Genomic DNA, 25626 nt, shown 5'->3' with positions numbered 1-25626 from the left:
TAGCTTGAACTATGATTTGCCTGGTGGTAGGGTCGAAAAATTTGAAGATTGGTCTCAGACACTGCAAAGTGCCAAAGCAGACCCCAGCCAATCTTTTAGTATAGGGAATGTAGGACAGCTTGCTGTCGAACCACACCCCAAGATTTCTGACCTCGTCAGCAGGCACCGGAACAAAACCAAGCTCAGGGGGCCACCACTGGTTACCCCAGAGGTCGGTGTTTTTTCCAAAGATTAAGACCTCGGTTTTTGAGGCATTCAGCTGCAGCTTGTTGTCCGACATCCATCCCGTAACTCCTCGTAGAGCGATCTGAAAGGCAACGGCGTCCATTGCGGACTCACCATTAAGTGCCACCGCCAGCTGGGTGTCATCAGCGTAAGACACCATGGTGAGACCGTATCTCTGGGCTACCTCAGCCAGTGGTTGGACATATAGGTTGAACATGGTTGGGCTGAGAGCAGACCCCTGAGGAACACCTTGCAAGATAGGATGGGAGGCGGAAACAAAAGGCGGCGTGGACACCTGAAAGGATCGGTCTGTAAGAAAAGACCGAAACCAATCGAGAGCGATCTGGCCAACCCCAGCTTCCGAGAGCCGCTGGAGGAGAACAGAGTGAGAGACAGTATCAAAGGCAGCGCTGAGATCCAGCAGGATCAGCGCTACCGTTTGATCTCTGTCAAGTAACTTTCTAATTTGCTCCACTACCGCAAGGAGAACGGTCTCGGTACTATGGTGCGCTCGGAACCCATTTTGAGATGGGTCGAGGATGTTAGCTTCCAACAAATGGGAAGACAGAACGCAATTGGCATGAGATTCCGCTAGTTTGGAAACCCAGGGGAGAAGGGAGATGGGGCGGTAGCTCTCGGGAAGGGAAGGGTCCAGGGAGGGTTTTTTCAGGATAGGGACAACGGTTGCTTGTTTCCATTTGACTGGTACACTTCCTGTTTCAAAGGATAGGTTAATAAGATCAAGGATAGCCGGGTAACAGCACTCCTCGAGCTCTTGGAATTGAGTAGGGCGCAAAGGGTCCGTAGGGGAACCTGATCTAACTTTCATAGTTAATTTTTTGAACTCCTCTAGATTAGGACCACGAATAGAAAGAAGTTGTGGAGCAGTATTAAGCTTGATACTAGAAGGGTACTGCGCCCGAGAGTCTTGGGGAAAGGATCCGTAGATTGCCTCAACCTTTTCTACAAAAAAAGTGGCTATTTTTTCACATTGAGTCAGAGTAGCTTTAACAGGAGTAGAGGTCTGTTTGCTGGTTAACTCCTTACAGATTTGGAAAATAATCTTAGTAGGATTCGGGCTATTTTTAATTTCCATCGCATAATAAGTAGCTCTGGCCTTGCAGATAGCCTGGTGGTAATACCTCGTACAGGATCTGTAAGCTTTTTTGAGCTCAACGTCATACCTTTTGCGCCACGCACGCTCCGCTTTTTTACAGGCGGATTTAAGTATTCTGAGCGAGTCCGTGTACCAAGGACTCGAGGGACTAGATCTAATTTTAGTCTACCTGGCAGGTATGAAGGAGTCAAGTGCTGACGTAAGCCACTCACAAAAGCTATCATAGCTACAGGTGATTTCAGTAGAGGGGGGAGGACGGTGTGTCAAAAGAAACTGCTGAAATTCCTCTAATTTAAGCTTCTTCCATGAGCGTTTAAGAACACTTAGAGAATAGGGTTCAAACACAGGGGACGATAAAGTGATATGACCCTGTATTAAGAAATGGTCGGTCCAGGCCATGGGTGTGGGAGCGCTAAGTAGAGCATTCGGAATGTTCGTAAGGAAGGGGTCGAGTATACGCCCACCACTGTGAGTCCCTTGGTCTACCAACTGGACAATTTTAAGGGCCTCCAGATCGGCCAGTAAGGTACCAACTGTGCTGGTGAGTGGGGAATCCATATGAAGGTTGAGGTCACCAATAATTGTAAAGTTGGCTGTCTTCAAAGCTAGAGACGCAACAACCTCAGGAAGACTAAGGCGGAAAACTCCATCAGGACCAGGAGGTCTGTAAATAAGTAGTCCAGACAGCGTAAAGTGGGGGGATAGGGTAATACTAAATTGCGTACTTTCACAGGCTGCCACTGAACTTTTCTGCCAGACACAAGGGTAGCAAGATTTTACAGCGGCTGCTATGCCGCCTCCTCTAGAATTGCGGTGTAAGGTATACATGGTATAACCTGTAGGTAAGGCTAGATTAATGGACGCCATAGCCTGGTCATGTAACCATGTCTCCGTAAGAAAAAAGACGTCTGGTTGCTCGTCCTCTATCAAAGTAAAGACTTCCATAAAATGACAGGCAAGCGATCTGACATTCAGGTGAAATACTTTAAGAGAGGGGCGACTCACACCGTCAGTCACCACTGTTCCCGGCCTAAACGCGCATGGGTTACGCGTAAGAGACTTTATAGGCTTAGGGGTGGGAAGGACGAATGAACAGCTAGGACACTGATATGGGCCGCATAGTGGGTCCACAGCATAATGGGAGTGGCATGACACTAGTTGGCGTAGATGATATATGTCCGTGATGGTGGGCATCCTGAGTCGTCCAGAGTATCCTGCCCTAGCCCTGCCTTAGCGCTGACGGGCGCAGATGGGCAGGACTCTGGCGAGACTCATGCGTAGTGATGGCGCTCCCGCTGCGCGTCACCGCTGCGCGACCGGCAGAGGGCTGAAATAGTCTCTTCAGGGCGAGATCTCCCGATAATGCGCGAGAGTGCCCGAGCCCGATCCAAAATGGCGCTCAGAATCGTCCCAGGTGCCCGTGATCCCGGACCCGCCAAAGGCGGTGCTGATGGTCCCCAGGAGGGGTTTTACAGTGCAGGAGGTGAGGCCGGGGGGGGGTGCTTAAGATAAAAGCAGGGTCAAAATGAGAAAATAAATTTTAAATCAAATACAGAACAGGATAATTAAAATAGTAGAGCAGGCAAAGCAGCGCGCAGGGCGCTAATGAGGTCGGTATGGTCACCTTCTCCAGGCTGACCTGCCGTCTCTTGCTGCCTGAAATAGTCTATTCAGGGCGAGATCTCGCGATAATGCGCGAGAGTGCCCGAGCCCGATCCAAAATGGCGCTCAGAATCGTCCCAGGTGCCCGTGATCCCGGACCCACCAAAGGCGGTGCTGATGGTCCCCAGGAGGGGTTTTACAGTGCAGGAGGTGAGGCCGGGGGGGGGCGCTTAAGATAAAAGCAGGGTCAAAATGAGAAAATAAATTTTAAATCAAATACAGAACAGGATAATTAAAATAGTAGAGCAGGCAAAGCAGCGCGCAGGGCGCTAATGAGGTCGGTATGGTCACCTTCTCCAGGCTGACCTGCCGTCTCTTGCTGCCTGAAATAGTCTCTTCAGGGCGAGATCTCGCGATAATGCGCGAGAGTGCCCGAGCCCGATCCAAAATGGCACTCAGAATCGTCCCAGGTGCCCGTGATCCCGGACCCGCCAAAGGCGGTGCTGATGGTCCCCAGGAGGGGTTTTACAGTGCAGGAGGTGAGGCCGGGGGGGGGGGGGGGGGGCGCTTAAGATAAAAGCAGGGTCAAAATGAGAAAATAAATTTTAAATCAAATACAGAACAGGATAATTAAAATAGTAGAGCAGGCACAGCAGCGCGCAGGGCGCTAATGAGGTCGGTATGGTCACCTTCTCCAGGATGTGACACACTTTGAAATTAGGGTAAAATGAAATGAAGTGTTAGCTCAAAATGTTAGGTAACTCTCCATTTCAATTGTCATCCATTTAAAAGCTTTCAGGGGCATATTTTTAAGCACACCTTAAATTTTGACCTGACAAGGATCTATGTTTATGGAAGATACACATCAGTGCTTCAGCTGTTTGGCCCTGTGACTCAGTCCCAGCCTGGCCCATGATTCTGATTGAGCACTGCTAATTATCAGGCCCTTCTATCTGCATCCTGATGATCATGATGTCACATGAAAACAGCCTTCCCTTAACTTTTAAATGAAAAAATGACATTGTGCCCACCTAATAAGTGACCTTAGGGCTGTGTGCTGCTCTGAAGGGGTCTGATTTTTACTGGTAGCTCCCAGACAACTGTTTGGAAAGCACTGATCTAGGCTGAGTGATTTGTGGGACGATACACGTAGCTAACATAATTTTTATTTGATTTGTACAGAATACATATTTATGTACAGTTGTAAAGAGTATATATATGTTTTCTAATCTCCATGATGTGAGTTTTCAACGCATAACATGTAAATCAAACATATACATACATATAGTTCTGCATGAACGCAAATAAAATTTATGATTTGAAACACACCACACATATTAATGTTGTTGGTTTTTAACATTGTAAAGTGCTTACAAATCCAAAACATCATTGTCCTGTGTAAGGACCAGAAATATGTGACACTTAACGTAAATCACTACACTTCATACAGGAACTCAAAGGGACATTGTAGCTTGTGTTAATAAAAAAAAAGAAGACAGATTCACATAAGCATATCAAACATGTGCCTGTTCCTCTGGTGAGCCATAGAGCTGGCCATACAGGGAAAGAACCTCCTTTGCCAGCAACTTCAGCTCCTCTGACCTGAATGCAGGGGCCCTCTCAATGCCCGACCTGGCATGGCTGCTCCCAGAGGTGACAAACAGCAGCAAAAATGGAGGAGGTCTTGATGGCAGAAGTGTAAGGAGGCATGTGAGCTTTTTTCCAACCGCTGCTTACATGTACGGAACATACGCAATTGTCAGCGGAGAAGGACACAATGTTACTTTCACCAACGTTAGCCTATGACTGTGTCTGTCATGGAACTTACCCCTACTACGCAGTCAGACACCTGCTTATTCAGAAGTTCAAAATAGTGTGTTTGTGGCTGTTAAGTGCATCACCACCACTCAAAATAGAGGCTAGCTAGTTTACATGTTCAAACTTCGATGAACACTCATTTAAAAAAAAAAAAGAATTTATTTTCGAGGAATTTAAAAAAAAAAAGTGTAACAGATACATTTGAAATATATTCTTTACACATTTGTATTATTTTGCGTTTCTTTTAGGCTATAAATGTAATTTGTGAAGAATAAAGGACAAAAAGCAAATGTTTGATTACAATATGTAGTGAAACATATATATATGTTGTAGAACTACATGACTTTATTGTTAATTATCAAATATTTTGCTGTGGAAAATTTGAAAAATGTTCAAATGTTTTTCCAATGCAGATATATGAAACCTGGGAAAGTGAGGAGACGATAGCCTCAGGTGTAACGCTCATTTCCAGACCTTTCCACCATGGAAAAAAGGAATATAATCAAGAAGTTCGGATTTATTAGGCAAACTATACTGGATTTATGTCATCAGCAGCAGCCAGATCTTCAGCCTTACAACAGAAATCCCACATCTATTACACCAATTGTCATACTCATGGCAGTGCTTCATTTTGTGGCCACAGGATATTTCCAATGCACTGTGGCAGTAACAGGTAGAATGTCACAACCAACTTTCAGTGGTGTGCTACAGGACGTTATATCTTCAGTGATGCAATACATCACAACTTCATCCAGTTTCCACAGCAGCATGATTTTGCCAATGTGAAGAGGGACTTTTACAGTTTGGATCACCTACCATATGTGGTTGGAGCAATTGATGGCACGCATATTGCCTTAGTACCACCACATGCTAGAGAATAGGTCTACCGGAATCTGAAACACTTCCATTCAATCAATGTGCAAGTTGCTCGCTTACCACATTTGTACATCACAAGCGTCTATGCGCGTTTCCCCAGCTCTGCCCATGATTCCTTTGTATTGTGGAACAGCTCCATACCCCTGCAAATGTAACAACGTGGACCTGAGAGAGTCTGGCTTATTGGTCAGTACAATCTTTCATAATATTGCTTGGGGAATGTCTAGGTGAATAATCTGAAATTGTGTTATTTTTTGTTACTTTTTATGTTTTCCAGCTAGGAGAATCAGCTCATGCCAACCGACTATGGTTGTTGGCACCACTGAGGAATCCAATAACGTCAGGGGAAGTCTGCTTCAATGAGACCCATGGAAGAAAACTGCAGCCAGTGGAGTGGGCTTTTGGGATCCTAAAGCACAGATTTTGTTGTCTGGACAAAACTGGTGGAGCCCTTCTCTACGCACCCGATAAAGTGTGCCAAATAACCGTGGCCTGCTGCATGCTCCATAACATCGCCCTGCGATGCAACATCCCTTGCATCGCAGAAGATGGAGACCATGCAGAGCCAACGGGTGAGGATCCTGAAATGCCAAATGAAGATGATAGTGGTGAAGAGGAAGGAGTTGACTTACGTCAAGATGTCATTGACAACTTCTTCTCATGAGTGTAAGTATATCTTTACATGTTATCACTTTCACCATTACACCAACTATTGATGTGATCATGAGAGAAGCATGTGGTGGTAATTGTTAGGAAGGGGAAGTTCAGGGAAAATCAGGCCAAAGGTGTTTGTTGATCAAAGTTTTGACACATTGACTACTGTGTTTATTTACATTGTTTATCTCTAATTGGTTTGTGAAACTGTGTCCTCCAAAAGTTGACTTTGTAATGTATTTATTGTTTATGTTTGATTGGTAATCTTTTTGTTTTGATCTGTTTTAGGTTCCGTCACCATGTCATCTTCATTTGGACAATTCAGAGTTGAGACATTTACAAGTATATGGTGCTCTTTTGAAGTACAAAGGGAACATGGGTTGATCCTTGGAAAGACAGACACAGACTTTGGGTGTACAAGTCTTGTACAAAGGCAACTTTCACTGTGATTAAACTAAAGAATTGAAGATTACATTGGACTTGTTCTCTGTCGTGTTTTGGCACTAAGGCAAAGTATGTGCCATCATTAGCTTAAACCACATGTGGTAGTGGAGCCAAATCATACCAATCTCCCTTCAGATTGGCAACATCCTCATTGTGTATAAAGTGTATGTAGCTGTTGATGTTTCTCATCATTGTAGGAAATACTTCTTGTGGCACACCACTTAAACTTGGTTGTGACATTCCACCAGATATTGGAACAGTAGATTGGAGGATTGGAAACATCCTGTGTCTACAAAATGTAGTACTGCAATGTTTTTGTCTGTTGGTGTTATAGATGTGGGATTCCTTAAGTGAGCCAGAAGATCTGGCTCCAGCTGATGACATGAATCAATGATAATTTGCCTATTGAATCTGATTGTTTTGAATATATCCCCTTCTTCCATGTTGGCAAGGTCTGTAACTGGAAATGTGGAAACTGGCACTATCAGTTTCATGTATGGATTGGTATGTTAGTGAAAATGTTGACAATTACTGGGCAAATGAAATAAACATAGTAGTAGATGATTTTAATGGTATTTTTGTTTGGGAGTCATGGTTGGGAACTTGTGAAAAACATCTCCTACTTGCAAATTATCTATGTTTACACAATCATTTGATTTTTGTCATTGTAAAGTTGCATTGATGCATTGATAGAATTGAGATATACAACACCAGTCTTAGTTTTTGAGCTGAATTTATCGAACTAAACGTGAAGAAGTTAAAAAGGGTGAAAATGAAAAAACAAAAAAGTGAAGTAGTCAGTCACATTGAATGAAACCATAGTTGAAGAGCCAAATAGTTTGAAGTCCAATGTCCAAAATATAATTGATGTCAGAAAGGTAAATGTGTCCGGAAATAGTCCACAAAGTGAATGGTAGTCACACACTGGAGCAAATTATGGTGGGGATTTCTTGCTGGTGGTGGTAGAGGTCTTGATATCCTGACCTCCTGATAATCTGGGTAGACGCCCCCTCCTGCGGGGGAGGGGGATCCACATTTGCAGGGCCTGGGGTGGCTGCAGGTGGTTCTTCCTGTGGCAGGGCCTCCCTACCTGTGGCTGTGTCAGATGTAGATTGGCCAGATGGTGTAGGACCACAGGTAGATGGTGCTAGGAAAGCCCTGCACATATGGGTTTGAATGTCATGCAGCTCACTACCCTGTGCATCTAGTCCAGTGTGCCCCATCCTACTGGGTCCTGAATTAGCTGGAACTAGTGGTGCTGTGGTATCAACATTAGCCAGGACTGGGGGCCACACCATTGGTGTTACAATGGTAGGAACGCAGGAAGTGGAGGTTTTGGTTAGCTGAGGTGTTACAGCTGGGGTGGAAATTGTTGGTGTGGGCCCAGTGAGACTCACTGGAGCTGTCTGCCCAGGTTGACCAGATGGACCAGGATCTTCATCATCGTCTAGATTACCAAGAGTGTTGTCCTCACTGAAGGCTTGATCCTAGGCTGGAGTGGAGGTCTCTTCAGTGGCAGATTCCTGGCCACGTGCTCTGGCATTTGGCCCTATTGAGAAATTGAGAACATTTTTATTTGTAAAAATGTGGATTATACATCCAAATCTTTTGAGACAAACAATGTAGATACCTAGAAGGAAAAAAAGGTAGACGTTCTGATGATTAGAGCTTTCAGTAATATTGAACATATTACACTAACATTTTGCAATTTCAAATAGTACAAATTAAAATAAATAGGTAATAAGATATCCTGAAATGTTGATGGAGTGATTAGGAAGTATACCTAACATCTCCCAACCCTTCAACCCAACACAGCGGAGAGGCAAAATGTGTAACTGACAATTCCAAGGCCTAGCTGACTTCAAAACAGACATTTACACAACTTGGATTGATGTTTGGCATTAATCATCATGTGAACAATGCAGAGTCAATTTTTGCATTCACAACTTAAATTCAGCATAGCAATTTTCATACCTTACAATTTGTGGACCAACACAGTTTGATTTGTGAAACTCATGACATCAATTCAATTGGTTGAGAAGAACAGGACAAGATTCAGAGAAGAGCACAAATCATTTTTGGATGAGAGCATTGAATAGGGATCGACCACTACATGACACTTTACTCTATGTGGAAATATGTTAGACAAGAGAGAATAAGCAAAATGTCATAGCAATAGTCTTTTGATAAAACAGAAACTGGGCATCATTGCAGTTGTATTCATTTCAAAGACATTGTCTTAACACTAGCAAAATAGTTAATGAAACATACCTGTTGAAAATAATGCAGTTGAAATGGGACAGACACTTACAATATGACACACATATGGGTAATGGGTTATTTGGTGTTTTAAAACTGACTGGCACCATACCATCCTGTGACTTGTAAAGGAGATTGACACCTGTAATCTTAGATGCAACAAAATACATTCACACAAAACATCCAAATGATCTGATACTGATACTTTGAAGTTTCTATGTCAAGAAAATGTGTGCAGAACACATTGGCAATAGGTGAGTTGAGTACAAACAGGGCATTGAGGCTTAATGAGACTTTCTAAAGTGTAACCTTAGAGGCTCCACTCCACCAGGTATTCCTGTCAAGCCTTCAGAATGTAGGATCTAGAAGACCTTCTCCTCCCATGGATAAAACTGTAGTGGTGGTCTGGGAGAACCACCACCAGTCCTCTGGCCCGCAAGGTGATGCTTGGAGGTCAGGGAATGCACCCTCCTCCTCAGGTTATCCCACCTCTTCCTAATTCCCTCCTGTGTGCTCAGGTTGTTAGCTACAGCATTCACTCTGTTCGTCCACTATGACTGACAACTCTCCCTCTGTAAAACATGAATTTTTCTTCCATGCCATAATCTCAAAGGAAAAAGAAATGTGTCAAGACCACAAAATAAATGACACCAAGAAAATAAATGTGAGGAAAAAAAAGCGACTGGAGAGTGGGAAAGTGAACAAACAAAACCCTGCCTTCTCTGACAAAAAGTTGTCTTTAAAATGCTGTGATGCAGTGGAATGGCATAGGATCATTGTCTGAAATGGAGTGTGTTTTATAGTGTGGCATGCAGGTGTTTCCATTAGGCAAATAGACATCCGGTGTGTTATACTAGCGTCCATCCAATGGCTACAGTGATGGTGCATTGTTGAGCGCATACTGCGATGGACTCCCTCCGTCAGCGAACCGCAGATAGGAGACCACCAACACAACTGTGAAATCAACACAACTGTGAAATCTAAATTTGCTTGGTGGGAACCCGCCGCCCTGAAGGCAACAGAGTACTGTTCGCAGCGTTGGCCAGTGGTGAGACATGACCGCAGTGGGAAACACTCTGTGGACGCGGATGGCGAGTCAGCCAGCATGCATCTAAATATGGCGGACGAAGGACCATTAACTTGGCGGAGTACTTGGAACCACCTCCGCAGAGGGTCGACGGTAAGACCGTCAAGATCTAAATCAGGCCCTTAGTAATTATTACCCTGATTATTTGAAATGACTGCATCATATTTACTGATGAACTCATAATGAGAGTCTTCGGGAGTCAGTTAAAGGAAAGTGGGACATGACATGTACAGCAGTTTTCTTGTTCCACCCAATTCTCAGCTGGCTCAGCCCCCAGAAACCCTTAGCTAGTAGGCAATCTGTCAAGGTAGGCAATTCAGGCAATGCAGTGGCATATGGCCTGAACTATTTAGGGTTGTGGTCAGGACTAAAGAATGATGTATCTATAGAACAAGAAGAACATTTCTGCACATCTGGAACAATGGTTTTGCAGAAAGAAAATGGAGATACATTTTTGCAAAACAGAAAATTGTGACCTATGGCCATATAACAAATAGGGAAAACAGTCCCTGTTTGATCTGCAGCGCATCTTCCATTTAGTGCACAGGGCGCAAACAGGGACAGTAGATCTTGATATCATTCATGTGCTGCACCTGATCTGAGCGTTACAACAAACAAATGATGGACGGAATGCTGACAATGCAGACATTCTCCCCCAGTCAAGAGATCTGGGTTGAATCCATCGTTCTTTTGCCCACTACACCACCCCAGTTTAGACATGGCCATATGAAAATCAGTCTTGACCCTGTGCCTCATGGGAACAGTCCAGCCCGAAATGCCAAGCCATGTCTTCCCTGGACCGGAATCAAGCATCCTAGGACCGGTTTCTGGCTATCAGCCGTCATCAGCCAGGATAGCTTGACTCCAGTGGCGTAGTGAGCACGGGTCCCACGTCTGGGAATACCCATCCCACTTAGGGCGAAAAGCGTTACAACAAACAAATGATGGACGGAATGCTGACAATGCAGACATTCTCCCCCAGTCAAGAGATCTGGGTTGAATCCATCGTTCTTTTGCCCACTACACCACCCCAGTTTAGAAATGGCCATATGCAAATCAGTCTTGACCCTGTGCCTCATGGGAACAGTCCAGCCCGACTGCCAAGCCATGTCTTCCCTGGACCGGAATCAAGCATCCTAGGACCGGTTTCTGGCTATCAGCCGTCATCAGCCAGGATAGCTTGACTCCAGTGGCGTAGTGAGCACGGGTCCCATGTCTGGGAATACCCATCCCACTTAGGGCAAAAAGCGTTACAACAAACAAATGATGGACGGAATGCTGACAATGCAACATTCTCCCCCAGTCAAGAGATCTAGGTTGAATCCATCGTTCTTTTGCCCACTACACCACCCCAGTTTAGACATGGCCATATGCAAATCAGTCATGACCCTGTGCCTCATGGGAACAGTCCAGCCCGAACTGCCAAGCCATGTCTTCCCTGGACCGGAATCAAGCATCCTAGGACCGGTTTCTGGCTATCAGCCGTCATCAGCCAGGATAGCTTGACTCCAGTGGCGTAGTGAGCACGGGTCCCACGTCTGGGAATACCCATCCCACTTAGGGCGAAAAGCGTTACAACAAACAAATGATGGACAGAATGCTGACAATGCAGACATTCTCCCCCAGTCAAGAGATCTGGGTTGAATCCATCGTTCTTTTGCCCACTACACCACCCCAGTTTAGACATGGCCATATGCAAATCAGTCTTGACCCTGTGCCTCATGAGAACAGTCCAGCCCGAACTGCCAAGCCATGTCTTCCCTGGACCGGAATCAAGCATCCTAGGACCGGTTCCCATGAGGCACAGGGTCAAGACTGATTTGCATATGGCTGGGTTCAAACTGGAACGGCATGGTGAGCAAAAAAACGATGGATTTAGGCCCAGATCTCTGTACTGGGGTGAATGTATGACATTGTTCTGCATTCTGTCCATCAATTGTTATTTTTGGATTTGTCACCCCGAGTGGGAAGGGTATGCCCAGACGTGGGTCCCTTGCTCTCCATGCCACTGGAATCAAGCTATCCTGGCTGAAGAGGGGTGAAACCCCGAAACCGGTCCTAGGATGCTTGTTTCCAGTCCAGGGAGGACCTGGCTTGGCAGTTCGGGCTGGACTGTTCCCATGAGGCACAGGGTCAATCTGACATTGCATTTAGTCAGTTCGATACGGTGCAAATGCATTCCTGTGATCCTCATGTTTTCTATCACCTAATTATCCAACTCAACCCTATAACTACGATGCAGATTCACGTTGTTATTAAGATCCACATCATACTTCTTTGCTATACCTGCCAATTTGTTCCCATGGTGAGCAAAAAAACGATGGATTTAGGCCCAGATCTCTGTACTGGGGTGAATGTATGACATTGTTCTGCATTCTGTCCATCAATTGTTATTTTTGGATTTGTCACCCCGAGTGGGAAGGGTATGCCCAGACGTGGGTCCCTTGCTCTCCATGCCACTGGAATCAAGCTATCCTGGCTGAAGAGGGGTGAAACCCCGAAACCGGTCCTAGGATGCTTGTTTCCAGTCCAGGGAGGACCTGGCTTGGCAGTTCGGGCTGGACTGTTCCCATGAGGCACAGGGTCAAGACTGATTTGCATATGGCTGGGTTCAAACTGGAACGGCATGGTGAGCAAAAAAACGATGGATTTAGGCCCAGATCTCTGTACTGGGGTGAATGTATGTCATTGTTCTGCATTCTGTCCATCAATTGTTATTTTTGCATTTGGCACCTGATCTGAGGGCAGCACATTCGTGAAATACAGAGTGTCTGCTTGAAGCAGCTGTTCTGTCTAATACTGTGCGGTGGTGCAAATTTTGCCCATAAGGGATAATGCACTAAGAAAACAACCTTTTTAGTAATGCAATACAGATCTACACTACAAACGCCTACTCACTTTATAAGGGCTACCCAGGGTCAGCACCAAACACTGAAAGGTCCCTGGTGCCACAGGCTACCTGTCCCCAGATACCAGGCAGAGCTTAATGATAGTCTTGTATGCCCAGCCCATACACGTATATACATGTGTGTGCTCACATGTATGCATGTAAGAGTCCGAGCCTTTTACCCAAGTGCCCATTAGCACTTGGGCAAAAGGAAATTGTTTGTAAATGCTGTCAAATCACCTCTCTTCCATGGCACATGTACATAAGTTGCTCCAGCTTTTCCCCCCAATGGATAGGCTGCTGCCTCAACCCCATTCAGTTCATCCTGTTTTCCCTCTGCTTCCTTCTTTTTCTTCTCATGTTTCTTTACCCATCTAAGTTCCAACTTTTCCACATCCTTCCATCTGACATTGCATTTAGTCAGTTCGATACGGTGCAAATGCATTCCTGTGATCCTCATGTTTTCTATCACCTAATTATCCAACTCAACCCTATAACTACGATGCAGATTCACGTTGTTATTAAGATCCACATCATACTTCTTTGCTATACCTGCCAATTTGTCATGTACCATAGTAGCTCTTCGAGTAAACTCCTTACACAGGTATATTAACTCATTTCTCTGGTATTGATCTATATGATCAAATTCTAGGCAACCCTTGATTAGCTCTTCTAATTCTATGTTCAACTCTGGAATATCCAATGGTCTGTCTTTTCTTGTCTCTATTTCTTTTGGGGGCTCTGTGACCTCTGCCCTTTTCTCCCTGATGATCCCTTCAAGCCAAGCAGGTAAATATCCCTCTTCCTTGACACTTAAGTCATTAGAAGCTAGGGGAGTCATATAGACTAGGGTCCCACCTTCTGCTACTAGAACCTGCAAATTTTGTGTGGGGCTCCACAGCATTAACTGATGTTGTTCGGACTTCTGGCCTTCTCTCAATGTGGGGTGGTGCACTTGCAGGCACTCAAGGTGCAATGGGAATATTCTCAATGGGGGATACAGCTGGTGGTCATCTCACAACTGGTGGAGCAATTTGTATATCCTGTAAGGGTTGTTCAATTGGAAGTGGATTTGGATCCACTGGAGCAGCAGTGATTGTCTGACTGGCACTAGCACTTAATTCACCTGGGTCAGAAAAACTAGTAGGTGGCCGGGAAGACAACTCTTCTAATATCTTGTCTCCCAAGTCTGTATCTGACTCATCTCCTTCTTTACTAGCAGTATACTTACTCTTTTTCGCACCCTCCGATGTACGAACCGGATATAATCTGGCCCCTTCAGTAATACCCTTTCTCCATCAGCGCTGTTCCTCATCCCTTCGAGCAATTGCATAATTATGCATTGCTCTTCCTGTCCATTTCTGATATTTCGTCCTCTACTTCTCTCGCACCTTTCTCCCAAGCATGAACAGCCTCACACTGCATGTGTCGAGGTAGTGGCTTCATCTCTTACAATTTCCCCATCAAATGATCTAAGATTCTGGTATTGAATGTCCCATACCTTGGAAAATTCAAAACACCCTCATTTTCTGTAAACCTACTGCATTCTCTAAGCTACAAACATGAGTTTAAACCATGCTTAGTAGTCATAATGTATGCTGGAGTACCCTCAGGAGGTGCTTCCTCACCTTTACATATGGGAATAGTGACCAAAGTAGAGAGGGAGGCAGAGGTAGAGGCTAGGTTTATACTCCTGACAGTTACTTAGTAAAACAAAAATCGAGTATATCGAAGAACACCTGCCCATAGGGAATTAGATAGGATACAGGAAGAATTTGTTGTGATCCCTTGTCTAGAAAAATACTTTTTTTCTAGAGACCCTTCACCCACCAGGGTTGCCCCTAGGTGGCATGCTTCATCCTTGGGGTGTCTCTCAATCCTCTATGGATTGAGGCATGCTGCAACTTGCGAATTACATTGGAGCACTTTTTATTGTAGACTATGTGTAGTGCAGTGATGTGGAGCGGAAAGGGAAAGAAAATCTAAAAATACCTAACTAGTTGGCCACTCTTGTATTCCTGCCCCTAGTTGGTACGGTTAAAAATCAGGGGTCGTTTACTGTGAAGAAACCTGACCTTAATGAGTCTGGTTGTCTCAGTAATGTGTTTTTGTCAACATGTTTCGAGCTGTTCCCCTTATAGCCCTTCATCAGGACTCCACGAGGTCCAGCCCTGTGTGTACTACCGTTAGCTAATCCTGTAATAGGGACACAAGCCATGCACACCTAATGAGCACTGTATACATACGGTTCTACTGATTAATCCGTGTCTGTAATTAGAAAGCAAAAAGATATATTAAAAACAGCAACCTGTCAGCCGTGCAGGCAGGTCGTATTAGCATAATTGTGCATGCAACTATCAAAATATCGCACCCGTATATTGTGGGTGCTCGTATGGTCTATCCTATGTGCTCATATAGTGTGTCATGGACATGCCACACACTGTAATGGGTGACACCACTCGTAAAATAGCAGTCGTGAAACAAGACACCATGTGACAGTACAACATAAAACATAGAAAAGATAATCCATGTGACGTACTTCTGTAGATGCTATATTATTGCATCATGGTCAAAGCCAGGGGTAGAGGGGCTTGTAGTCACACTCTAATAAAGGAAGGGGGAAAAAACAGGTCTATATATCATGAACTCTTGTTGCTGCTTAACAGGTGGGTAGCGTACTCCATCTGTAGGAAAAAAAGAAGCCCCCCGCCACTTACTTCGTCAAAGCCACCTCTGGTACAGTAACCTACTTCTCTCCCTGGAGACTGCATAATAACTGGTTCATGGGCGTTTTCCGTTCATAAAGCCCTTTCCTAACCATGCGGCGGGAAAAAAAACCCCTGTCATTCTGCTTCATAGTACTAGACCGCTCAGTTAGTACAAAATGACCACCACTGCAGGAGTAGTGGCAGTGCCATATTGGGAGAATTACCATCCTGAAAAACATTAAGTTACTGGAAATGTATGAGGAAAGGAGTTGATATTAAAATGTTTCACGTAATGCAGAATGGAATCAAGCGATGTGCATACAAAAGCATTGGGAAATACACAGGTATAGTATTTTGCCGTTTCCCTGCCCACAAAACAAGTCCTACTCGGGGTGGTTAGATGAATGGCTACTACCTAAGTGTGTTCTTACTTAAACCAGGCTACGCGCTTATAATGTAGAGCTGATGCGTCCCATGTATGATAGTTTTATTTTTGTTACTGCATGCATGTACCCGTGGACACAGCGGTCAGTATTTTACTATTCACATTTCAACTAATGGCTGCTTCGTGGGTTCTTTTTAACCGTTGGGATGTCCCATTATCTGACAGATGTTATCTGAAGGATCTCTCAATGATGCATTGCTGGTGAATAGTAATGCACCCTTATCACGCTCAGATGTACCATTGTTAGATAGATGTATATTAGAAGATTCTCTCAATGATACATTCCCGGTGTTATCCCGTATTACTAATCATGTGTAAGTAGGGGGGTCACTGCTTTAAAGTGCCTAGTTTTTATAACACAATATTTTGGTGTGGGACTTTTTCATTGTTATTGTTAGATGGGTCTCAAACTGTTATTTATTCCACTTCCCCCACTTATGAACCCATTTCTTAGGGCACCCTCTATGTTTATACACATCCTTCTCTGCAATCATTGCCCTATCCATATCAATAGCCCTGTCCCACAAGCACGGGGCAGCCCCCACTCCCCATTTCTGCGCAATATTGCGTTTTGCTATAGCCCACCCCATTGAGGCCTATGTTTGCTCGGTTTGCGTGAGGTCTGTGGCTTCCTATACATTAAGAAGGCACAACTGGGGGGAGGCTTTCAGAGTCTTACCACACGCTCTCTCCAACTGTTTTGTAACCCTATCCCAGTATTGTTGCACTATTGGGCAATCCCATAGGATATGGAAGAAAGTGCCCGACTGGTTGCAATTCCGAAGGCACAGGGGGTCAGCCCTTATACCCAATTTAAACAAGAACCTTGTGTTGAAGTATACACGGTAGAGGATTTTCAGTTGGACCAGGCGCAATCTCATTGGGATAGCCACTTTTCTGGGAGAAGCCAGTGCGTCGCACCAGTCTTCCTCATCTCTTCTCCCCAAGTCCGCCTCCCAATCCTGCAGCAGGCGCTGCACAGGGTCAGGACAATTATTTAACAGCTTTTTATAGGTAAGGGATATGGCTTTTGTGGCCATAGGGTCAAGTATCAACATGTCCTCCAGTGGAGAGGACTCAGGCAGAGGGAGATCCTTGGGCAAGGCAGCCGTAACTTCATGGCTATTCTGTAATTATCTAAAAGTCTCAGTTTGCGCTAGTTGATACTTGAGTTGCAGGTCTGCAAACGTGGCCAGTTTACCCCTCACCCACATATCACCCACTGTTGAGATGCCTAACATGTCCTACGTATCGAAACCCGGACATTTGCTAAGCTGACCCAGTATATCTGGTTCCCAGAGTGGTGTGGCTTTTGTAATCTTGTTATTCCAGCTCCATTTCCTATTGATTCCATGCCAGACCTCCACTGTGCGTGCTGTGGTTACTGTGAGGTGAAGCAGGTCACTGTTTTTAATATATCTTTTTGCTTTCTAATTACAGACACGGATTAATCACTAGAACCGTATGTATACAGTGCGCATTAGGTTTGCATGGTTTGTGTCCTTATTTCAGGATTCACTAGGAGTGGTACACACGGGGCTGGACCCCGTGGAGTCCTGATGAAGAGCTATTAAAGGAACAGCTCAAAACATGTTGCAGAACATGTTGACAAAAACACATTACTGAGACAACCAGACTCATTAAGGTCAGGTTTCTTCTCAGTAAACAACCCCTGATTTTTAACCATACCAACTAGGGACGGGAAGAAAAGAGTGGGCAACTAGTTAGGTATTTTTAGATTTTCTTTCCCTTTCCACTCCACATCACTGCACTACACATAGTCTACAATAAAAAGTGCTCCTACTTAATTTGCAAGTCTCAGCACTCCTCAATCCGTAGAGGATTGAGAGGAACCCCAATGATGAAGCATGTCACCTAGGGGCAACCCTGGTGGGTGAGGGGGTCTCTAGAAAAAAAGTATTTTTTCTAGAAAAGGGATTACAACGGATTCTTGCTGTATCCATTTAATTCCCTAAGGGCAGGCTTTCTTCAATATACTCGATTTTTGTCTAACTACATATGGGAATAGTGACATCTCCTTTTACCAATTTCTTAAAATCCTTCAAGCTCTTCATCGTGACAATTTATTTCTCAAAATGTCCACGTAAATCCAAATGTATTGATTCTGTTCCTTACACGTCAATTTTTGATTCGCCAATCAAATAACAGCTTTTATTTTTATGCAATTCCTTTCCAAAGCCAAAGAAAGCACTTAAAACTAGCCAATGGCAGAATGAAAGCACAGCAACCGTCCAATCCCAGTGTAAAACATTATGAAGTACAACTCACTCCTCGCAGCAGTCACCTCTTTTACAATTTTTCTTTGCATTCACACACGACTCCCAAAACAACTTTGTTAGACCTGGCACCGTTGGCGTGGGTCTCCCTTCCATTTTTTATGTTGCCTCATGTGTTTTTCCTGTTATAGATGCTTTGGGCACTGTGCCACTGCTGTCCAGTGCCACAGTGCAAGTGCTCCCTATGGTAAATTGATGTATAGATTAGTGACTCCATGATTGGCTTGTTTGGTTTACTTATCAGACCCTAGTACAGTGCACTGAGTGTGCCCAGGGCTTGTAAACCAAATGCTGCTTGTGGGCTTGCAGCACTGGTTGTGCCACCCACAGAAGCAGCCTGTAAAGTGTGTCTCAGGTCTGCCAGTGCTGAGCCTGTGGGCAGTCTGGTACTGCCATGCTGACTGGGCAAGTGCACCCACTTGCCAATCCCTAAACCTTCCCTTTTCTGCATATTATTCACCCCTATGGTAGGCCCAAGGGCAGGGTGCATTGTAGGTAAAAGGCAGGACATGCCCTGATGTGTGTGGCATGTCCTAATAGTGAATTACAGCCATTTCCGTTTTTCACTATTGCAAGGCTACCTGTTCCCCATAGGCCAGAATGAGCAATTTGATTATTACATCTTATAATCCTAACTGACTCAGGGAACTAGGTAGAAATTCGAGTTTAGTATGCCTGAACTCAGAATGATAAAATACATATTTTAGTGAAGTTGGTTTTAACATTCTGTGTTTGAAAATACCACTTTTAGTAAGTGGGTATTTTCTTGCCTAATTATCCAAGCCTGCCTCTGCTAGCTTGTGTATTCCTTGTCTGGAGTATGAGTGACAGGGGCTGGGGGAGTCCAGGAGACAGGGTGAGTCAGCACAGGGCTGAATAGAGAGATCTGCATGTAGATGGGTGGGAGGAGTTGCACCTGGGACCTGAATAGGGCTACGCCTTTCCTCCACAATGCTGGCTCCACCTCCTGTGGTGCGTCTGATGTCCCTGGCCTACACTGTGAAAGAAAAGAAGGAGTCTTGTCAACAAAGTCCTCCAGGACTGACCCAAACTGGTTTGGACTAGGCAAAGGCCTCTCTGCCTCCTGAGAACAAGGAGAATATGCGTATAAAAGGGGGGACCTAGACTTCGGAACTTTAGATCACTTTGGGAAACAAGAGGAACCTTTGCTGAGGAGAGGAAACAGAGAAACTGAGGAAGAGACTATCCCTAGCTGAGTGCTGTTTAGGGGATTGGCCTGCAGTGGTTGCCTGACTGCCAAAGAAAGGAGAAAGGACTGTGTGCTACTTTCAAATCAACTTGTGAAGGATCTACAAGGGCTTGAGATAGAGCTTGCCTCCTGCTGAAGTCTCAGGGACATCAGACTTCACCAACCAGCTCCCCAAGAGTTCTTTTGAAGTGCTTGCTGTTGTGCTGGGCCTTTTGAGGGACTGCGTGTCGCAAGGAGCTGGAAGCGCGACGAAGAAGAAGCGTGTTGCCGCCACAGCCGCTGTCGTCGCATCACTGGAGAAGGGTGTCGCTGCTGTCGCTTCGCATCGCAGAAGCGCCTCGCATTGCCGGAGAAGAGTGTCTCCCTCGCATCAGACATCGTCACATCATCGGAGATGCATGTCGCCGCCGCAGCCACTGTCGTTGTATCACTGAAGAAGGGTGTCACCGCTGCAGCTGTCGCATCGCCTCGCTGAAGTGTCTCGCATCACCGGAGAAGAGTGTCGCTGTCACATCAGACGCCGTCGCATTACTGGAGAAGCGTGTCGCAGGGCCTGTTGCCGCTCAGAAGAATCACTGAGTCGCCGCATAGCCGTCGGGCATGCACGCATCGTGTTGCATCAAGAAGAAGACGCCATTTTGTTTCATTGCACCGGATCTTCATCGCATCACGGCGTTGTGGGGCGCATTGCCACGGAAGAGCATTAAGAAACCGCCGCATCACCTCCCCACGCCGAGAAGAGCCGACGCATCCCCTACGCATCAGTAGGGACCCGACGCATCATCGTTCTTGCGTGTAAGGAACCGACGCATCACCTTCCCTGCAACACTTTCGTTGTATGGCATTATGCATCCAAAGGTACAGTGAACTTAAAGTATCACATTTACCATCTTAAGAGAACTAAGCTATTTCTACCATTTTTAAAGTACAGTATTATGGATTTTTGTTGTTTGTGGTCTTGTGATAAGTCTATATAAAGAATACTTATTTCTTATATAAAACCTGTGTGATGTCCATCTGTAGTGTTGTCACTGGATTACTGTATGTGTTCACAAATGCTTCACACACTGCCTCTGAAATAAGCCTGTCTGCGCGTGCCAAGCTACCAAGGGGGTGAGCAGGGGTTATTTTAGGACTAGAAGCAAGTGTCCCTATTTGGTCAAAGGTACCTACCTCTACCAACTAGAGACTCCCAGTTCTAACATTGGTGGTCAGCGGTGAGGATTCTGGACTTACATTTGTGACTCATATACAGTGATTGGTGAACACTACTAGTGAGTGCAGACCAAACGCGACCACATACTTTTGGGAGATTGTTTTTTCCTGGGATTTTCTATTTTTTACGAAGAACTGCCAAGTTTAACCACCATGAGTAAAGCAGCATCCATAGCATCTGTTGATTTTGATTGGGAAGAGGAGAAACTTGAATACTACAATGTGAGACAGCTAAAGCACTTCCGCAGGAAATTTAAAGTTGCTATGACTGTTCTCACCAAGAAGGATGAGTTCCAAAAGGCGCTGAGGGCCTGGGTCGAAGCAAGGAATACCCCTGAGAATGAGGACGGGGTTGAGAATGCGGATGAGCAGCTGGATGGGCCATTGGGTCAAGGGGGGAGGAGAGCAACCTCCCCAGTAGGTGCAGTGTTTCTGCCAAAGGCCTGTCCCCAGAGGAGTTGGAGGACAGGAAGGAGTATAGGATGCATGAGATGGAGCTGACCAAGCTCAAGTTAAGTGGGCAGTTAGAATTTGAATTGCAAACTAAGAAATTGGCCTTGGAGGAAAATAGGATGCAACTGGAGCATGAGAAAAGTTTGAGGGAGATGGAATTGAAAGCAAGGAGCTTAGAAATTACTCCATCTGGTAGCAGCACACCGTCCATGCCTGTGGAAGCTAGGGTGTATATTCCTAAAGATGTGGTGAAAGAGTTGTATAAGAATGATGACATTGGGCAGTGGTTCAAAGCCTACGAGGTGGCCATGTCTTCCCACCGGGTCCCTGAGAAGGATTGGGGAGCAGGGTTGTGGGGGCAATTCCTTAGTGAGGGGCGGGATACACTGATAGACTTGCCATCGGAAGTCCATAATTCTTATCACCACATGAAAGATGCAGAGCTTTGGATGGTTGGGTGAAGGGTAGCAAAGTTAATGATTTTGAGGGGCTCCTTGATTTAATTGCATGGGAACACTTGTCAAGTAATTGTTTTCCAGAGCTACGCGAGCACCTGATTGATAGCAGGCTGACTAACCCTGGGAAGCTTGCTGAGGAGGCGGACCGCTGGGTGAGCAACCGGGTCCACAAGGGTCACATAGGAGACTCAGCCAACAGTGGGCAGGGTCCCCAGTAGAAGAGTGGGGGGGACAAGGGTAAAGAGAGGGAGTTTCAGAAAGGGCCCCAAAGTAACCCCCAAGGGAACCAAGGGAAAGGTTCCCAGCCTCCCCTGAGAAGAAGCAAGGGGCCCCGACAGGTAGACCTGTTCCCAGGGGATCCCTGAGGTGCTTCACATGTAGTGAAGTGGGCCATAAGTCTAATGATCCCCGGTGCCCACAGTTTGGAAAGACAGCACCCACTGGTGCACCACCCCGGAAGATGGCGAGTGTAGCCCTGGGGTAGGAGATGGGTGCCTAAGGTGGGTGGGGTCCCACAGAGATGTCCCTTGTCTCTTTAGGAGACTGTGAGGTGGTCCCCAGGACCCAACTGCCTGATAACACTAAAAAGTACTGGCAGTGGGTGACCATCAATGGCCATGGAGGGGAGGCTCTTCGAGACACAGGAGCCAGTGTGACGGCTGTCAAGTGTCACCTGGTCTGCCAGTGCAGAGCCTGTGGGCAGTCTGGTACTGCCATGCTGACTGGGCAAGTGCACCCACTTGCCAGTCCCTAAACCTTCCCTTTTCTGCATATTAGTCACCCCTATGGTAGGCCCAAGGGCAGGGCGCATTGTAGGTAAAAGGTAGGACATGCCCTTATGTGTGTGGCATGTCCTAATAGTGAATTACAGCCATTTTTGTTTTTCACTATTGCAAGGCTACCTGTTCCCCATAGGCCAGAATGATCAGTTTGATTATTACATCTTAGAATCCTAACTGACTCAGGGAACGAGGTAGAAATTCGAGTTTAGTATGCCTGAACTAAGAACGATAAAATACATCTTTTAGTGAAGTTGGCTTTAACATTCTGTGTTTGAAAATACCACTTTTAGAAAGTGGGTATTTTCTTTCCTAATTATCCAAGCCTGCCTCTGCTAGGTTGTTTATTCCTTGTCTGGTGTTTGAGTGACAGGGGCTGGGGGATTCCAGGAGACAGGTTGAGTCAGCACAGGGCTGAATAGAGAGATCTGCATGTAGATGGGTGGGAGGAGTTGCACCTGGGACCTGAATAGGGCTGTGCCTTCCCTCCACAATGCTGGCTCCACCTCCTGTGGTGCGTCTGAGGTCCCTGACCTACACTGTGAAAGAAAAGAAGGAGTCTTGTCAAGAAAGTGCTGCAGGACTGACCAGAACTGGTTTGGACTAGGCAAAGGCCTCTCTGCCTTCAGAGGTCAAAGAGAACATGAATGTAAAAGAACTTTAGATCACTTTGGAAAACAAGAAGAACCTTTGCTGAGGAGAGGAACCAAAGAAACTGAGGAAGAGACTATCCCTAGCTGAGTGCTGTTTGGGGGATTGGCTTGCAGTGGTTGCCTGACCGCCAAAGAAAGGAGAGAGGACTTTGTGCTACTTTCAAATCAACTTGTGAAGGATCTCCAGGGGCTTGAGATAGGGCTTGCCTCCTGCTGAAGTCTCAGGGACAACAGACTTCACCAACCAGCTCCCCAAGAATTCTTTTGAAGTACTTGCTGTTGTGCTGGGCCTTTTGAGGAACTACGTGTCACAAGGAGCTGGAAGCGTGACTCACGAAGAAGAAGCGTGGTGCCGCTGCAGCCGCTGTCGTCGCATCACTGGAGAAGGGTGTCGCCGCTGTCGCTTTGCATCGCAGAAGCGCCTCACATCGCCAGAGAAGAGTGTCGCCGTTGCATCAGATGCCGTCGCATCATCGGAGAAGCGTGTCGCCACCGTAGCTGCTGTCGTCGCATCACTGAAGAAGGGTGTTGCCACTGCAGCTGTCGCATCGCCTTGCTGAAGCGTCTCGCATCACCGAAGAAGAGTATTCGCCGTCGCATCAGACGCTGTTGCATCACCGGAGAAGCATGTTTCAGGGCCTGTCGCGGCTCAGAATAATCGTTGAGTCGCCGCACGGCCATCGGGCATGCACGCATCATGTCGCATCAAGAAAAAGACGCCATTTTGTTTCATTGCACTGGATCTTCATCGCATCACGGCGTTGCGTGCCACATCGCCACGGAAGCACAGTAAGAGACCGATGCATCACCTCCCCACACCGATAAGAACCAACGCATCCCCTACGCATCAGTAGGGACCCCACGCATCACCGTTCTTGCGTGTAAGGAACCAACGCATCACCTTCCCTTTTTTTAAAAAAATCTTTTTTTATTAAGCAATACCAGAATATAGAAATAATAAAATAATAAACTAATACGAAACAGTGAATACAAAAGTACATTAGTACAATAGAAATTAATAACAAAAGGAAAGTTTACAAAAACTAGAGATCAAAAACAAGTTGGACGATAATCTTAGAAAATTTACAGGCAGATCAATTCATTTGAAGATTATTCCCAATAATATTGAACGGTGAGCTAATTTATTATTATTGTCCAATTATGATCGGCTTACATTTCTTGTCCAGGCAGCGATAGGTGACCAAATCTTATGACCACGGATTCTTGACTGTCTACCGCTGGTGGAATAGATAGCTTTTTTTTTATTGTAGACTCACAGAAACCTGGTGAGCCACATCTGAAAGGTCGGGGATCCATGTCTTTCCATCTAGCAGCTAATAAAACTCTATATACCGCAGTCCCTACAAAAAGACATGATTCCTCCTCCACTCTTAGCCCCAACGTCCCATCGTAACCAAGAATTAACAGTGTAGATGATTCAGCTACTCTATGCCCGAATACTTCCTCCCAGAAATTTGAAAGCTCGCTTTTAAGTGGGGTTAATTTATCACAGTCATAGAACATATGAGTCAATGTAGCTGGCCCTAGTCCACATCTGGGACAATAATCATCTATCCTTTTCCCCCATAAAAACAGCTTAGCAGGGGTGAAATATAAGTTAAAGATAGTCTTATATAATTGGGCTTTTAAACTTGGGGATAGAAGTATTTTCGATGTTAAAGAAAGACGACGTTGGGATTAGTAAGCTTCAGCGCCCAAGATGATTCAATTTGTTCCAAATCATCGGGAGTTCTATCAAGAAGCATGTTGTATAAATTGCCGATTTTTGTTAATTTCCTTGCTATAACATCTAGAAGTTGAATCTTTTCCAATGTAATCTTGGGGGTCTTTAGACTAAGAATTTTTTGAATATGAATAAATTTAAAGTAGTGGCTGTTAGGAATTTCAAAAGCCTTCTGTAACACCGAAAACTGGAAATCTGATGTTCCCCCAGAAAAATCATCAATTGTTCTTACCCCCATACTTTCCCACTTTTTGGCCATATCATCATTAACCTGTATGGGCAATAGTGACGAGTGCCACAAGGGAGTGTATCTGTTAAACTTCGGGATTTTCATAAGCCTCGAAACCTTCTTCCATATTTTCCATGCGGTGGTAATCACCTTAAATTTAACCTTTTTATAATAACTTGTTTCTACTTGTTTCAGAAGAAGTCCTTGGGCTTTCTTTCCAATAGAAAGTTCAAAAACGGTGGGTATTTCTATATCTGGTCTAGTTCGATTTACATTCTCAAAATTAAGCAAAGGGGCTATTTGATGAAGAAGGGCCGCCCAATAGTACAATGTAATATTAGGAATTGTTAGGCCACCCCTACTATTTGGTAGAGCTAAATACTTCAAAGATCTCCTAATTTTCCCATATTGCCAAACAAAGTTTGAAAATAATGATTCTAGTGTTTTCAAGATATTATCTTCCACC

The 25626-nt window shown here is 45.2% G+C and overlaps 1 protein-coding gene and 1 long non-coding RNA gene across 2 annotated transcripts in view; both read left to right on the top strand.

Moving 5' to 3' along the window:
* GIPC2 (GIPC PDZ domain containing family member 2) overlaps nt 1-25626 on the top strand; it is a 551697-nt gene that overhangs the window by 275098 nt on the left and 250973 nt on the right. The window lies entirely within an intron of this gene.
* LOC146834568 (uncharacterized) lies at nt 5176-7298 on the top strand. The gene is made up of 2 exons (XR_014960636.1): nt 5176-6304; nt 6581-7298. It is a non-coding gene; the product is annotated as an uncharacterized LOC146834568 (long non-coding RNA).

Source organism: Triturus cristatus, chromosome 4_2 (assembly GCF_964204655.1).
Source record: "Triturus cristatus chromosome 4_2, aTriCri1.1, whole genome shotgun sequence".
NCBI lineage: Eukaryota > Metazoa > Chordata > Amphibia > Caudata > Salamandridae > Triturus > Triturus cristatus.
This window is presented reverse-complemented; position numbering and strand designations above follow the sequence as displayed.